This window comes from Mirounga angustirostris, unplaced genomic scaffold (assembly GCF_029215605.1).
Source record: "Mirounga angustirostris isolate CCGP_5_RB_7025 unplaced genomic scaffold, mMirAng1.0.hap1 SCAF_2, whole genome shotgun sequence".
Classification (NCBI taxonomy): Eukaryota; Metazoa; Chordata; class Mammalia; order Carnivora; family Phocidae; genus Mirounga; species Mirounga angustirostris.
The window spans coordinates 111,639,090-111,657,149 of NW_026991710.1; the positions used below are offsets into that span (position 1 = coordinate 111,639,090).

Sequence of the window (18,060 nt, forward strand, 5' to 3'; positions counted from 1 at the left end):
TTTATTCTTTTTTTAAGATTTACTTATTTATTTTAGAGAGAGAGAGAGCGGGGTTGGTGGGGTGGGGGGCAGAGGGAGAGAGAGAATCCCAGCATGGGGTTTGATCTCACAACCTTCAGATCATGACCTGAGCCGAAATCAAGAGTTGGACACTTAACCAACTGAGCTACCCAGGTGACCCCCAAGTTTTATTCTTATACTTAAAAAGGAAATTTCTTTTATTTTTTTTAAAGATTTTATTTATTTATTTGAGAGAGAGAATGAGAGAGAGAGAGCATGAGAGGGGGGAGGGTCAGAGGGAGAAGCAGACTCCCTGCTGAGCAGGGAGCCCGATGTGGGACTTGATCCCAGGACTCCAGGATCATGACCTGAGCCGAAGGCAGTTGCTCAACCAACTGAGCCACCCAGGCGCCCAAGAAGGAAATTTCTTATGAAGAGAGAATGTTAAATAATTTGGTAAGTTTCTTCTACACTCCAACATTCATTTGTGAAGTTTAAGATTTTATATTTTTGATGTTGCCCAACAAATTGAACTACATATGCTTTTCAATGACTCATTTATAAAACAGCTGATTTGATATTCCCATTGCATGGAAGCAGGCCAGTGTTGCAGTATAGGAAACAATTCAATTCTAAACATAGCTCACTGAGATTTCTATATTGAAAAGCCACTGTTGTCCTTTAGAAAACCACTGAAATGAATTTAGTGGCTGGGAAAACTGCCAGACAAACAGAAATAAAAACCAAACTCCTTTAAACCATAGAATTACAACATCAAAGTAAGCATAATTACCACTCTTCATATCCTTGTCCTGCTGGCCACTTCAACTCTGCCCTCACAGAGAATCTAAGTTTTTAGAGTGACAAACTAGGCTGAATTTTGGCTTTAGAAAACTCAAATTTTCCAATATAGTTATCTGCAAATTAAGTATCTTTCTCTACATTACACTTTTAGTTATGTAAAACTAATACTATCTCTTATATCATTAATGTATATGGACATTTATCCCATGTATAAATATTTAAAATTAATACTAAAATTAAAAAGCAATGGTCTACTTAATGGTGAAAACTCAGAGACATTGAAATTAAAATTAGAATAATGTTAAATAGACCTCTCTTGACCAATAGTTTTAACCTGGGTATAAACATAAAAATATACTTAAGAAAAAGATAATACCAATATTGGAAAAATGGAAAAAAAATATTTGTTAACATTAAAAGAATATACTTAACTGGAAGAAAACTATTGAAATTTATTAGATAATTTGTAAGTTTTCAGGTCATAAAAGAAGTAAATAAAAAACCAATAGCTTTAATATAAAATAAAAACATTTGAAAATAAATTTCAATGTTGACCCATTCAAAATGAGATGTTTATATGTATACATGTATAATTGGCAACAAGTATGAAATCCACAGGTTCTATATGAAGATAAGTAAAAACCACTGTTAAATACCTTATTTAAGATTTGAATAAAGTGAGATATGATGGATCAAACTATTTAATTGTATAAAGATGATTCTTATAATAAGAATCATGTAGTATTTGATCAAAATCAATCATATTTCTCAGCATTTTGAGGATACTTGTGCTTAGGTATATCATAATTTAAAATATTAATTTATGTAAAGTAATAAATATTATAAAATATATATAGCAAAACTTTTTTTTAAAGATTTTATTTATTTATTTGACACAGAGAGAGAGACCGTGAGAAAGGGAACGCAAGCAGGGGGAGTGGGAGAGGGAGAAGCAGGCTACCCGCTGAGCAGGGAGCCTGATGCGGGGCTCAATCCCAGGACTCCAGAATCTGGACCTGAGCAGAAGGCAGACGCTTATCGACTAAGCCACCCAGGTGCCCCTGTAGCAAAATTTCTAAATGCTATGTGCTAAAAAAGCAGAAGGTATTTTATATAATTAGATTTTATGTGATTTTTATTTGAGTTATTTACTTTTTGCTTATTTTTATTATTTTAAATTTAAAATCATAATATCCCCTTAGAATTTTCTTTCTTTTTTTAAAGATTTTATTTATTTATTTGACAGAGAGAGATAGCGAGAGAAGGAACACAAGCAGGGGGAGTAGGAGAAGGAGAAACAGGCTCCCTGCCAAGCAGGGAGCCTGATGCGGGGCTGGATCCCAGGACCCTGGGGTTAATGGCCTGATCTGAAGGCAGATGATTAGCGACTGAGCCACCCAGGAACCTTTCCCCTTAGAATTTTCTAACTAGAAAAAATTAATTATAGAAACACTTCAAAATGTTAGACATACAAAAGATTAAACTCAGTGTTGGTTTGTGTATTTCTGAAGTTCAAAATTAAAAACAATGGTCCTTCAAGTCATTGGGGAAATTCAGATATGCTGAACTAGGGAATTACAAATTAAAAGAAGAAAAAGTGTTTTGCTTAGCAATAAATAAATAAATAAATAAATAAATCATCAAAGCAATTGTATGCCATTTTCTTATGAATTTGGCAATATTCACAAGTGCTATTCAATGTATTTTGTAGTGATTTTTCTTCTATCATAAACACTCAGTATATAATTTTGTTCTCTAGGTTTCTCTCTATTTTTGTATTAGAATAAAACAATTTTACATCATTGTAATGACAAATGTATTACAAAAAGCCATAGTATCTTCATAGTTATTTCATTATTGGCTTGTTCAGGATATCTTAAACTATGTTTTCATTTCACATTGATATTATGTGCTTTGATGCCATTTTTCTTCAACCTCATATTCTACAAATAATTCTGTGAATGTTTCGATCAAAACCAGTATATTTGTAGGAGAAAGCAAAGTATTTCTCTCCTAGTATCTCCTCCAAACAACTCATAGTTTCCTTATGAATTAGTTGTTCCAAAATTTATAAGATAAAATTCAATGGAAAATGATCTTTTAAAGCTGTTATTACACAACCCTTAGAATATTGTTGACTGTGGAAATCATGCACAATTTTATAATAGTGATAATAATTGAGATTACTATATTGTTTATTATTGCTACATAATTTATAAAATATTGAGTCACTACCTCATTTAATTTAAATAATGAGCATATGAGGTATTCTCCCTAATTATGTAGTCAAGAAAGCAAGTTTAGACTGAATAAATGACTGTGGTAGCAATGCAGAAATAGAAGGGGTTGAGTCAGGACTCAGATCCAAGAAATTTCTAGTTGAATCCTTTTTTTTTTTTTTTTAATGATAGAATCCTTCCAAAATATTTGCTTAAAAACAAAAACACTTATTTTTATTCACACCTACTATTGTTTTTGACTGGTAATGGGCCATTGGTTGTCATATTTCATTTTGCAAGAAATGAAGAGAATGGTGTGAAGAAAGGGATCATACTCTCACACAGTCTTGTGTCATACCACATCATTCATAGCTTCTAACAACTCCTGAGATAAGGCAATATCCTCTCTGAACAAATAAAGTCCCTTCAAGTGAGGTAGTTTTTGAAAGTCATTATATTGGAAAATAAAATAGCAAGGATTCGAACGCAAGCCTAAACATCCGGATATATGTGCTTCCTTTAAAGAACTGCTCTGCATATCAGGCTTGACCACAAGGCTCTGTACTTTGAGTTCCACAGTAATTATTTATTTTCCCATTAGTCTCAGGAATTATCTCAAAATCCTCAGCCTATTATCATGCTAATTAAGGTAACTGTATATTTTACTTTTTATATTATGTTCATAGATTATCATGTCACACAAGTTGTGTTGACTTGATACATTTATTGAAAGATTTTTATCCTCCTTCAAGTTTCTGGCCCATGGATAACTCTTAGTAATCAATAGTCAATAGTTAAAAGAAGCATACATCTAAATTCTGACTACACCAAATCTGTATGGGCAGGTCTTCAAAATCTTTTTTTTTTTTAAGATTTTATTTTTATTTATTTGACAGAGAGAGAGACAGCAACAGAGGGAACACAGGCAGGGGCAGAGGGAGAGGGAGAAGCAGGCTCTCTGCCGAGCAGGGAGCCCGATGCGGGGCTCGACCCCAGGACCCCGGGATGATGACCCGAGCCAAAGGCAGATGCCCAAAGACTGAGCCACCCAGGTGCCCCAAAATCTTGAATAAATCTAGGGTACACTTTCTCTTCCATCATTATTTTTTAAAAATGTTTTAAATATTTGGGACATTTAGTGATTTCAGCAGTTATCATTTCCATTCTCTAATTTTCTTTTTTTTATTGGAAGAACTCAATTTGGTTCAGATACTAAAAGTGTAACTTCTAAATAGCATGCTCTTTTAAAAGAAAGTACAGATTTTATAAAACATCCAGTTGTATGATAGCACAAATGGGAAACGTCTCTGATCAAAATTAATTCAGTTGCATAACAGCCAATTTGTAACCAGGACAATAAATAACTGCTGACACTAAGTTTGGATGGAACATAATTTATCAGATAAAAACTAGAGGTCATGATGCATGTAAGGCAGCTTTTTGCAGCACTGAATTTGGTTGCAAAATAATTTAACTAGGACTTTTGAAGCAATTAATTCATTAAAGGCTGCCATTTTTCAGCCAAAACAAGACATTCCTCTTCCCTTCAAATAAGAAGCAGACTACGTCCGACCTATTAAATTCTCCAAGTATTTTACAGTTTATAGTTTTAAAATTTAGTGAGACAGATACAAACTAATCATGTCAAACACATTCTTACATAGGTATTTAAAACTTACATTAGGCACAAATATATAAGATGGGCAACTATCTCTACAGAGACCACAGCTAACAAAGAAAAACTTGATAATCTAGACACATTTTGGTAAATGTGTCCTTCTGGATGGCTCAATTTTAGAAAAGTGAAGTGTATAAAATAAAAGATATCCTTATTTCAATTTAATGTACATGTATTTCTTCATCATAGAAGAAATCATAGAATTTGCTATATTAGTCATCTCTTAATGATGAATATCTATAGTGTTATCAGTTATTATATTTTTGGGGATGTCCAGTTGCAAAATGCAGACTATGTATGTAATTCTCAAAGATTATAGCTTTATTTTAGTATCTTCTAAAATTGAGTTTTAAAATATAATAATTGCAACTAAATTTCCTGTCACATGCTTTCTTATAAAATTGAATAATAATAGTAATATTAAATAAACTATTAAGTATAAGTCTAGTCCTTATATGGTATTTACTTTGAGTCATAAAACTAAATTACTTAGAGCAATTAAAATAAGATCAATTATTTCTAAACTTTTGTCTTTCAAGAGATATTTTCGGGGCGCCTGGGTGGCTCAGTTGGTTAAGCGACTGCCTTCAGCTCAGGTCATGATCCTGGAGTCCCGGGATCGAGTCCCGCATCGGGCTCCCTGCTCGGCAGGGAGTCTGCTTCTCCCTCTCCCACTCCCCGTTTGTGTTCCCTCTCTCGCTGTGTCTTTCTCTGTCAAATAAATAAATAAAATCTTTAAAAAAAAAAAAAAAGAGAGATATTTTCTTCTTGCTGTAGATATTAACGAGTACATATTGATTTAGTTATTGATCTAAGTGGTAGAATACAACTGTGAATTTCACAGGCCAGGGCTCTCTTGTTATGGAACTTCTAACTAGAAAAAGAAATACACAGATTAAGTACAGGGTTAAACTAAACATTTGCATATTGGTGGTAAATGCTATGAAGGGAATAAAGAGTTAGACATGGTAGTGACCTAAGTGGTTAGAAGAGTGAAGTTATTTTTGAATGAGTGATCAAGCTGATGTATCTGAGAGGTGATAACTGAAGTGAAATTCAAGAGAGGAAATTAGTTAACTCTCACAAAAACAAGAGAAAATAATTCATGTGGAGAAAAGAGTAATTCCAAAGATTCAGAAGAGAGAAATAACTTGTGGGATCAAGGGTAATAAAGGAAGCCAGTGTGGCTAGAGGGAAATGAACAAGGGGATCAGTGGTGGAAATAGAAATAGGTTCTTCTTCTTCTTCTTCTTCTTCTTCTTCTTCTTCTTCTTCTTCTTCTTCTTCTTCTTCTTCTTCTTCCTCTTCTTCTTCCTCTTCTTCTTCTTCTTCTTCTTTTTAAGATTATATTTTTTATTTATCTGACAGAGAGAGAGAGAGTACAAACAGGGGGAATGGGAGAGGGAGAAGCAGGTTCCCTGCTGAGCTGGGAGCCCAACACGGGCTCCATCCCAGGACCCCGGGATCATGATCTGAGTCGAAGGCAGATGCTGAACCAACTGAGCCACCCAGGCACTTCAGCACTGATTTCTTCTTCAGGTTAACTGTGAAAGAGAATGTGAATGCCAAGATTCTCCCACTTTTGGGAAGAACTGATGCCATACTAAAAGATCCCACTTCAGTTACATAAAGATCATACTTATGCACGCACACTTCCAGCAATGTATACTCTACCCGAAGACAATTGTCTCAAACTCTGAAATACATGACCCTAGACATAATTAGATGCTATATAATTTGCATCTTTTAATGTAGCATAATAAGATGCAATAAAATTTATTTTAATATCATAATATGATTAAAATAACTGCATAAGGGCTATGCCACGTATCTACCTCCTCCAAAAGTTATTCAAACAGTAAAATGTCGAGTTCTGAACAACATACAGGATGGTATTTTAAATAAGGTAGATTTCATTGAGGACAAGATGTTGCAAAAGTGTTCATTGTATCAGTGTAGTAGATTTGTTATTTCATTTAATATATGGTATAAAAAATTGTCTTACTAAAGTTAAGAATGCATATTTACAAAGTAGTAAAAACAGTGAAAGCAAAAGATATGTTGATGGTATTTTTGTAACTATGTATTTTCTTTCCTTTTTTTAAACAAAATTCACATTTTATTTGGGTTGAAATAAACTATACAAAATTGATTTTATTCACCAAAAATAACAGCCATATTTTCTGTATTATTCTTAGATAAACCACAAAACACTTGTTTTTGTGTTTTTCCAGTTTTATTTATAAGGCAAGACGAGTCATGGAAAAAGACAGAGGAAAACAGACAAATCAGTTGTCAGTATCCATGGCCTCTGATCCTGTCTTGACTATGAATAGAGGTGTTCAACATATACCTGCGAAAAAGCTTATGAAGATGCAGGCTCAACAAAGGAATGTAAACAGCAACAACCTAATGTGGAGTAACAATGGCAGGCTCTCCCATTCAAAGTTGTTTTTTTGTGTGTGTGTGTGTGTGATTTCTTTCTTTCTTACATTTTATTTTAAATTTTATTTATTTATTTTTATTTTTTTAATTAACATATAATGTATTATTTGTTGCAGGGGTACAGGTCTATGATTCATCACACAATTCACATGACTCACCATAGCACATGCCCTTTAACTGTGACTTGTTCCTTTAAATTCATTTGATAAAGACAAAATCTCTACTGCAATCCTTGCTTGGCAAGGTCACGTGTTTGTCTCTGTCTGGTAACTCCCTTAATGGTCCATTACAGATTTTTTTAAGACTATACTTTCAGGGATCATTTCTATAGTTTGTAACTCTATATTTTCAAATAACATAATGTTTTATTCCATGAGACCTATATCAGTTATTAATGAATGGAGTTGTATATAAAACAAAATTTAAGATGAAGTTGCTGAAGCAAAATATGCAGTCCAAAATAATGTAGTTCAGGATTAGAATACTAGTTCCAATGCTATTATGTCTTTCCCAATAAAATAAAACTAAAAAGATAGTAATTGATATCATTCAAAAAGAAGAGGTCACACGATTTCTTAATAGAATATTTTGAAATGACCCTTGTATTCATAAAATATTTAAAAATATTATATTAACAAATTAATCCCAAAAAGTATGGGAAAACAAACACAAAGTGGCCCATTTCGTCATGACGCAGCATAATTCATACTTAAAACTTCTTGTTATTGAGACATAATTGACATCATATTTAAAACTTTTTACATCTACCAGTTCAATATAAAATGTGCCAAAATAGATTATAGTCCCTCATTAAGTTATATAAAAATACACCTATTAGCCAGACCATTTATGATTTTTAAAAATTTCTGTTAATAGAACTTCCAAATATTTGTTAAAATCTATGCACTTCTCTCAATTTTCTTTGTGAAAAGCACACAAACTGTAAAATACATGTGCTATTTACAATACAAATATATCATAATTCAGCACCATACAAAAGCAGTGCTGCTGTTCTCTTGACTATAGTGAGGAGATGTAAGATTTCCTTTTTGTTAGAATGTGGTATATATTAAGTAGCTTGCAGAATTAAACAATAAGAAAAATTACTTTAAGAACCAATTGTTATTGCAGAACAGGAAAAAGAAAATATAAGCAAACATTAAGGTTCTGAATAGAGATACACTGCTATTATTTGGAAAAGTCTGTTTGATAGACTACGTACACCTTCCAATGGCACCAAATCTCCCATTTCAGAGCTTCGGTGTTAGGAAGACTCATAAAATGATGGAAATCAAAATGGTTGAGGTGATTTTTTTTTTTTTTTTTTTTGGTGCAAAATGGTGGTTTATTAAAGCCCTGGGACAGGATCCGTGGGCAGAAATAGCTGTTGCACCTGGATCTTGAGGAGCGGGGATCGGTCAAGGTAATTTTAAGCAGAAAAGTGTTCTTGATTTTTTATCTACTTGTAACATATGGTTTTGAGAACATAAAAACTACTCGCCAGGTATGTTTCCTTTCTCAGCATTGAATTAATATATAAATACTTCATTCCTTAACTTTTTCTCTTTCATTTGAATTAACTGAATGTACATCTTAAACTCATTTGTTACTTTATTTTAATGATATTCTATCAGTACTTATTTTTCTTCCTCTCTTGACATATTTTCACTACCCTATACCTTCCCAGAGAATATCAAGTCAATGCTCTGAGGATATGCCCTTTTGTCTCCTTACAGACCTGGGTCTCTTCTTTCATCTTAGAATTCCTTCATCTGCCATAAAAATGGAGTGAAAGACTGTACTCTCATTTTAAATACAAAACTATTACTACCCTTTAGGAACTGCTGCCTCCTTTATTTCTTGATCCTTTTAGGTATACTTATGATAGGTTTCTTAACATTTTTTTTTCTTTTTTCAGCTTCCTTTATAATTGAAGGTGGTGGTGAGTACTTTTGTGTATTTCCTGTCTGCAGAATCCTTCTTATCTGATAGTAAAAATTGTCTTTTTCTTGTGCTGAAGAAATTGATTGCCTCTGCCACATTTAAAAGATCAGCGATGATAATTTTGGTTTAAAGGTACTGACAGTTGTGAAATTTAGGTGAAATTTCATAATATTCTTTTATTCTGCCTCTTTTTCTGCACGGCAAAAAATTAAAATCTCTTCTATACTTTATACCACTCTGAGTTCTTTACTGTTTTTCCTTCTTGGTTTATTTTCTCCCATTTCTTAAATTTTAGGGGGCCAAATACAAACATATAATGAAGTATACCTAGTGTACAGGGTAGTGAGAATAACACCATGTTGAATGAAAACTGCCTCCATTGATTAAACGTTTACCTGCATCTAAATATTTACTTGATGGAATATATTTAAGTAGGTATTTCTTCATTTAACCTTCATATTCGTGCATATAAGGTAATTTTAAATTATGTAATAAAATTGTTTTCACATATATACAATATATATGCTTTTCAATAGTTTATACATTAAACAGAATTTTTGTTATCTTTCTTATAAAATAGTTACAGTATGGTTTTCAATTGATTCTCTGTTATCACTTTTTCTTTGGTTTGTATATGAGATTACTATTTTTCTTTGGTTTGTATAAAAAGAAGTTAAATTAATTTACCATTTTATATTTTCTCATTTTTCTTATTATAAATTGTCCCAATATATTTATACACATTTAAACTAAATTCTAAAACCTATAAATTATTTCTTCTAACAATACAATCCTTTATAAGAGGACTTCATCAAGATTGATTTTTTACTTTCTAAGCTCTGGGTCTAAAGTCAGATTTGCTTGAACAATGTTCATGCAGTACCCATACCATCTAGTCACTGGGCTAGATGCTCTGATATACTTACTTTTGCTTAGTAATATTTAGTAGATATGTTTTCTCTTTAAACAACTTATTTAAGTAACTGCATAATATTAAATAAAAACTATTCTTTTTTTTTACAGTAACATTATTAGAAACCCTTTAAAAATAAGTTTAATTACATATGAAACAATTTTAAGACAATTCTATTATATAATTTAACTTTTTGGTTGGGTTTTTCAAAATGCCCCTTTACTATAATATTTTATTTTCTAAGTTATTGACAGGAAAGGGACAAAGAAAGAACTGCATGACTTTTTACATTGGCTTTAGTTTTCTTCTAGAACTTCCAAACTAGATATGGTTGATTCATTAACTTACTGAATAGTATCTATGAACTATCATTTTGAGCAGTTACTTAAAGTCACTGTGCACTATATTCTTAATCTATGAAATGGGGAAAACAATAATAACTCCCATATTCAGTTGAAGTGCAGGTTAACTGAGCTAATCACATTGTAGGAACTCAGTAAGTGGTAATTATTACAAATTTTTTTATCAGAATAAATATTTCAAACTTAGAAAACTTAAATTATCTAATTAAGAAATTATCTTAATTTCTCTAATTAAATTATCCTTAATTAAGATAAATGCCTGGCATGCATTAAGTAGTCAGTTTAAATCGCTTATCTATTAGTGGAAGTAGTACTAGTATTGATTTCACAGCACTGGAATTACTTTGTGTTGAGTAAGGACAACACGAAATGGAAGGGTAAGAAGTTAAGCAAGACTGTAGGTTCAGGTAGTGTTTTGTTCTCAGCCTCATCCTATGAGAACTCTGGAACATAGATTGAACTGGAGAGTTTATCCTGATGCCTCCCCTCTCCCCAACGCTCCCACCAGAGAAGCTTAGTCTTAGTTGCCTGAATCTGCCATTAGCTAGCAGCCATCCTGCCAAGAAAAAGGAAGAATCAGTAGAAGATAAAATGTACAGGCAACTCAGGGCAGGTGACTTGACTTACCCAAGAGCAAGCCTTCTAAGAAGGTGTTAGCTATTAGAGGCGACACCCATAATGGTTGGGAGTAGAGCTCTCTTAACTGGTAAATGAAGGCCAGAGGAACTGGGCTAGGCGCTAAGAGAATCTACTCTGGGAACATTTTTGGCTCTCTCTCCCACAAGTTTCTGATAATCTCAATGTGAAGTGTTGGTCTTCTTACTTTATTTTAATTACTATGCCATTAATTAGCAGTGCCAAGTATATTGTATTTTCTCAATATGTTGAGTTGAAGAAAATAAGAGCAAGACATATAAATAAATGCCATCACCAGTTAATGAGATAAACAAAGGAAGATAAGAGATTGTGTTCAAAAGCTTAGGGCAGAAATTCTTGTTTTGTAATTCAAGAAGACATGGATGGTCTTCAGAAAAATATGTGTGACTTCCAGGGATTATATAAATGTGTGCTTCTGCATATAAGTGCATATTTTTCTAGAAATAGAACTATATTCTAAAATGGTTTTGTAACATAAAATCTTGGAGAATCCCTGATGTAGAGTTTGAAAATGGCTATGGTTATGTTATCACGGCACCAACCATGGTGAAGTCCTGGACCTTCCACCTGGCTTAATGGTGATTTAATATTTGTCTACAAGAGTGAGGGGATAAAACTGAACTAATGGCAAAATAACTTGATTGGAAAACTTTCAATACCTCATTTTAACTGCTTGTCCCTAAACTTGTAATTAATCAGCACTATAATACAGTAGTTCTGAATTTAAAGTGTGATTTCTCCTGGTTGCAGATCTCTTATTCCTGATTTCAGCATTACTCTTTGTGCTGAGGTCTCAGGTCTCACAGTCTTTGGCTGTGCAGGTACCCAGGAGGTTGTATCTGGAAAGCAGAAGGATCAGACTGGAAAACAGAGGCAAACCACTGTTATTTAATTTTTGCTCTATTTATTTCTAAAGTTACCAGTCATTTCTAATTGTAATTCATTTAGAATTCATTCATGAAGATGTTTTTCCAGTTGAAGAGGCAGTGTAGAATAGAGTATAGAATAGTATAGTGCAGTATGGTAAGGAGTAAAGAGGAAATCTCTGTGCAGCTGCTTTATCTGCACAATGGTGAACAACAGTCATTCCTCTCATAGGCTTCTTATAAAGTTTAAAGGAGTTAACTCTAAAGTGATTCAACAACGCCTAGCACACAGGAGTACTCAATAATTCTTAGCCATTTATCATATACAGATTCTCAATGAGTGCTATTGTGATGATTCTATTTAAAGAAGAATAGTTTAATGAAAACAGCAGATTGAAGATGGAAGATTATCTAAACTAACCCCTTTAATTTGTGGAATTGCTTACAAAAACCTTGAGGCACGAGGGGGATATCGTGGATGTTGTAATCTGCATTTATCTACTCAGAGTCAAGTATGCCTTTCTGAAAGATGTTCATTAGCATCATCGCCCCCATTTGATTATCAGCAACAGGAAATAACAATTGCCTAAATAGTAGCATGACTCACTGGAGCTGTCCATCATTATTAATGATAATATAATTCATTATAAATAGTGATTTTGATTTGGATACTAATTATAAAGGTGCTTGATCATCTTCCAATAATTAGAGTTAAATATTCTGAAAATTAAACAATTGTGTTCTTCAACTGATATCTGAATTATTTGATGGTAATTGTATTTATCATTTGTTAAAGACAATCAAGTGCTTTTCTAATATAATTTAGATTTAGACTGGGTTCATTCACTCAGAATATTTAGAATATTACAAAAAGTAAAAATAAAAAAGAAGGAAAACATATAACTCAGCAAGAAAACTGGCTTAATCTAAAAAAAGAAACCATATATATTTTTAAAGATTTTATTAATTTATTTGAGAAAGAGAGGGAGAGCATGAGTGGTGGGGGTGGTGGCAGGCAAGAGGCAGAGGGAGAAGGAGAAGCAGACTCCCTCTGAGCAGGGAGCCAATCTGGGGTTCACGGGGCTCAATCCCAAGACCCTGAGATCATGAAGTGAGCCAAAGGCAGACGCTTAATCGACTGAGCCACCCAGGAGCTGCAGGAAAACCATATATTTTAGCCTTAATAAAAAAATAAAAGATGAAAGTTTTTAGAGGAATATAGACTTTATGACCTCAAAATTGACTTACGAGAAGACTGTTTATGGATAGAGTCAGGGATGATCATTTTATTTTCATTAAATCAGTTGAGTCTAGGGGCGCCTGGGTGGCTCAGATGGTTAAGCGTCTGCCTTTGGCTCAGGTCATGATCCCAGGGTCCTGGAATCGAGTCCCGCATCGGGCTCCCTGCTCCGCGGGAAGCCTGCTTCTCCCTCTGCCTCTCTCTCTCTCTCTCTCTGTCTCTCATGAATAAATAAATAAATAAAATCTTTAAAAAAAAATCAGTTGAGTCTAAAAAATACACATTGTTTTTGATTACTACTGTATAATGTGTAATGTAATTAAAATGTGAAAATCTACTTAACTATAGAGATAATTTCAGTCTTCATAATTTTATTTGTTTTAATATTATTCTTTCTGATAAAAGGATAAGCACTTCTATCTAGAATTTTAAAACCAGGAAGTTCCTTTATGTTCCAATTTTTCCAAATATTTGAATATATTTTTCTGAGCTTGCCTTCTCATGATGGTAAATTGTTATGTTCTGAAATTTATTGTTATTAGCTTTTGATCTATATATCTTTATAAACATAGAGCCCTATATAACTTTTTTTTATAGACTAAAGGTCCTTTGTAAAAATTCATACTTGCCACTTTTCTTGCTATTATTATTCTGTACTAATCTCAGAGAACATCAGCTCTCTCCTGGATTTTTGAAGGGGGCGACCCAGATGAGATGGGTTATTTGGGAAGCAACCCTTCCCTTAGGAATTCATTACACTGGCATATCAAGACAGATGTACAGCTGCTTATTTCCTCCAGGGCTTCTGAGTTGTATTACTCTTAAGGGCACCATTCACATTGTACTCTGGAATTGTACTCTGAGAAAGCATTCACATAGAATACAATGAAAATGATGCTCACCAAGGTTGTAGAAGTACAGTTGATCTAACTTTATTTATTCTCATCATAATTCCTATATATCAACTCATATATAATAATGCTATGGTTTTTCTAATTATTGTGCTGTAAAGACCATGTAAAATATACAATGTAGTCATGATTAGTATCCCAAGGAATTCATTAAAAACAAATGTATACCTGGGTTTATACTATACTTACACTTAAATCTGAATCTATGTTTTACAAGTCCTAGAATATTCTAAAGCAAAAAGATACATTTTTCTTTTATTGCCATTATTATCTTACATTTATATAAATATGATCATTTGCATTTCATATTACAAATATGTTTATTAAAACAATTATTTTTTAAAGATTTTTAAAAATTATTTACTTATTTGAGAGAGAGAGCATGAGAGGGGGGGAGCATCAGAGGGAGAAGCAGATGCCCCGCTGAGCAGGGAGCCCGATGCAGGACTCGATCTGGGGATTCCAGGATCATGACCTGAGCCAAAGGCAGTCGCGTAACCAACTGAGCCAACCAGGTGCCCCAAAACAATTATTTTTAAATCAACCAGTTTATCTCCCTTGTATATGTTCTACAAAAGAAAAAAAAAAAAAAAAAAAAAAAAACAGCCAACCAACCAACCAACAAACAAACAAAAAAACCTCTTCAGTTTTAAATTGCACTAAGAAAGAAGAAGAATCTTTAATTCTGTTATAACACACATAGCAATTAATAGCAGAGCATTGGATACAGTCTTTTCAGTGTAATAGAGCCAGGATGTCCCTTTCTAAAAAGTAAAGTATTACCAGCCACAGCTTGACTTGGGGATTGGCAGACATTTCAGTGAGACCTGGCAGAATACAGTACGTGTCTGAAAGGCCTACACCCTAGACGCCAAGATGGTTACAATTGCCCTTGTACCCAACCTGGGAAAATGGAAATGGAAGGGAAATCTTGAGATGGCACGAACAGCCAGAAGAGGGAGTCAGAACTTTGAACTGACTAAACCTTCGCTAAATGAGTCTCAAAATCAGAGTACTGAGTTAAAGCTCAGGCTTAACCTGTAGTAAGCAGACATGAGAGCCCAAAAGCAAGAAGAGATCAGCAACAGACAGCAAGAAATGTAGGTTTTATCAGACATACAATTTATAGTGAACATCTAATTCAGATCATTCTGTATATATACTAGTTCACAGAAGATTGTGCAGCTTCGTGGCAGACCTAACTAACCACAGACATTTGGTACACAGATATTTTTAAACAGATGCAACATGCCGTGTACTGCTCTTATCACTGAGGATAAACTGAATAAAAATCGGTATCATTCCTGCTCTTACGAAAATTGCACCTTAGTGTGGGAAGACATATTAATAAAAGAATCACGATAATAAATTCAAAATTAAAACAGATAATTTTCTTATAAAAATTGGGGGAGGGAACAAAGAACTATAAAGTTTTTTTTTTAATTTTTTTTATGAACATATAATGTATTATTTGTTTCAGGGGTACAGGTCTGTGATTCATCAGTCTTGCACAATTCACAGGGCTCACCATAGCACATACCCTCCCCAGTGTCTATCACCCAGTCACCCCATCCTTCCCACCCCCACCACTCCAGCAACCCTCAGTTTGTTTCCTGAGATTAAGAATTCCTCATATCAGTGAGGTCATATGATACATGTCTTTCTCTGATTGACTTATTTCGCTCAGCATAAAACCCTCCAGTTTCATCCACGTCGTTGCAAATGAGAAGATTTAGGTTTTTTTTTTTTTTTTTTTTTTTTTTTGATGGCGGGGAAATCGGAGGGGGAGACAAACCATGAGAGACTATGGACTCTGAGAAACAAACTGAGGGTTCTAGAGGGGAGGGCAGGGATGGGTTAGCCTGGTGATGGGTATTAAAGAGGGCACGTACTGAATGGAGCACTGGGTGTTATACGAAAACAATGAATCATGGAACACTACATCAAAAACTAATGATGTATTGTATGGTAACTAACATAACAAAATAAAATAAAATTAAAAAAAAAGTAATTGCTATCCTATTATTTTTATTGTTTTTTGGTTGTTATTTTTATTACTGCAAGAATATTCATTAGTATATATTTTTTTTAATGAACATATAATGTATTGTTTGTTTCAGAGGTACAGGTCTGTGATTCATCAGTCTTACACAATTCCCAGCACTCACCATAGCACATACCCTCCCCAGTGTCTATCACCCAGTCTCCCCATCCCTCCCCACCCCCACCACTCCAGCAACCCTCAGTTTGTTTCCTGAGATTAAAAGTCTTTTATGGTTTGTCTCCCTCTTGGGTAGAACTATAAAGTTTTTAACAAAAGGGCATGCCTTGAACTTGGAAGGAGATGCTGGAGTAGATAGAAAATACTCTGACCTGTGACTTGTGTGACCTAAGCCCTGATGGGTGGCATGGAGTTAATTCATGTGGTTTGGAGGGAAGAAGAATCTACTCTTTGCTTTCTTACCTGGTAGAAAATTTAGAAAATCCGAAAGAGGGGGAAAAGGTTTCCAAATTTCTTGTTTGTATCCTTTGATTATTAAAAATCTGCTTTTCTTCTTTAACATTACCTTCTTGAGAAATACGTGTCTGTAATCTAGCTTGAATTGGGGAAAAGAAGGATGAAAAAAGAAAAATTAAAACTTTTGACCTTCAAAATATAATCTTAAGAAAAGTAAAAAGGCGAGACACAAACTGGTAAAATTCGTTGTTGAAACATAAATCTCCAAAAGACTTGTATGCAAAATAAATTCTAAAAAAAATCTTAAAATTAATTTTGAAAGGGCTCACTTGTTAAATGGGTAAACATTTTACAATATTCACCAAAAGATTTAAAAATGGCAAATAGTTATTTTAAAGATGCTCAAAATTATTTATGGGTAGTCTGGAATATATGCCCCATATCTAGCTTAATGTTTTTTTTTTTTTTTTCCTTTTGTTTGTTAAAAAACAATTAAATATGACTTTGTGGGAAATGGAAGGAAAGTCTTTAGGGTACTAAAAGGAGAATGATTATTTCACACTTTCTTAGTTATAAAAGCCACACCTGATGCTTGATTTCATTAACTTGGGTAGTTACAGAGTAGGGGCCAGGGAGTAGTCTGTCCACTTAGTATCTGAATGAACCCTAGTCAAAGTGCACCTTGCTTATTGGTCAGCCCCCATGACTTGATGGTAGTATGCTATTTTGATCATCCTTACAGAAGGAAGTTGTGTATATACTAAGTACAAGACTTTTGACTGATCTTGATAAGAACAGGAAAGCCTTGTGGAAAAATTCTCAACTTCCTAATATATCCGAGCACATTAAGAGTTACTAGATAGACTGGAAGGAATATAAAATAAGAAATGATTCTAATAAGCTGTTGGGGGGGGGGTCTAAAGCTGAGTTGACATGCAAGAAAATGAAGAAATGTGAATCTGAAATGAGGAGAAGGACAGATTTTGCCGGGAGAAGCTAGTGAACCTCTCTTCTTCCAAGAAGAGAATTTGGACATTCTAGAGAAGATGAAACATTCCTTCATCTCAAATAGGAACAAGAAGCTGTGGGGGATCAAAGCTGAGTTAAAATAAAAGAAGTTAAGAATTTACACCAAAACTATGGTCATAAGGCTGAAAAATTTAGTAATAAGACTGAAAAATAAATGGTAGATAGATGAAAGTTGATAGATAGATAGACAGATGCTAAAGCTTTACACCAGGAAGCAATGTTCCATGGGAGTTACAAGGTTGTGTGAATATTACTCCAAAAACGAGAAGCAAAACATTCTGGAGTAGAGATGCATCACGAAGTCTGGTTGCCATGCCAGTACATTATAACTGGCTGCATATTTGAATAGGTTGTCTATTTAGACAGAAGGGGTACTTATGACTATAGTTAAATGTATTTTCCATTATGCAAATAGATTTTCTTCTTCGTCATTTTATCTCTAGTGACTAATACAAAAGTCACCATTCAGGGCGCCTGGGTGGCTCAGTTGTTAAACGTCTACTTTTGGCTTAGGTTACGATCCCAGCGTCCCGG

The 18,060-nt window shown here is 33.7% G+C and overlaps 1 pseudogene; it reads left to right on the plus strand.

The window, feature by feature from the left end:
• The first annotated feature begins 7,446 nt into the window (after nucleotides 1-7,446).
• Nucleotides 7,447-7,549, plus strand: LOC123849210 (small nucleolar RNA U3; annotated as a pseudogene).
• The last annotated feature ends 10,511 nt before the right edge of the window (nucleotides 7,550-18,060 follow it).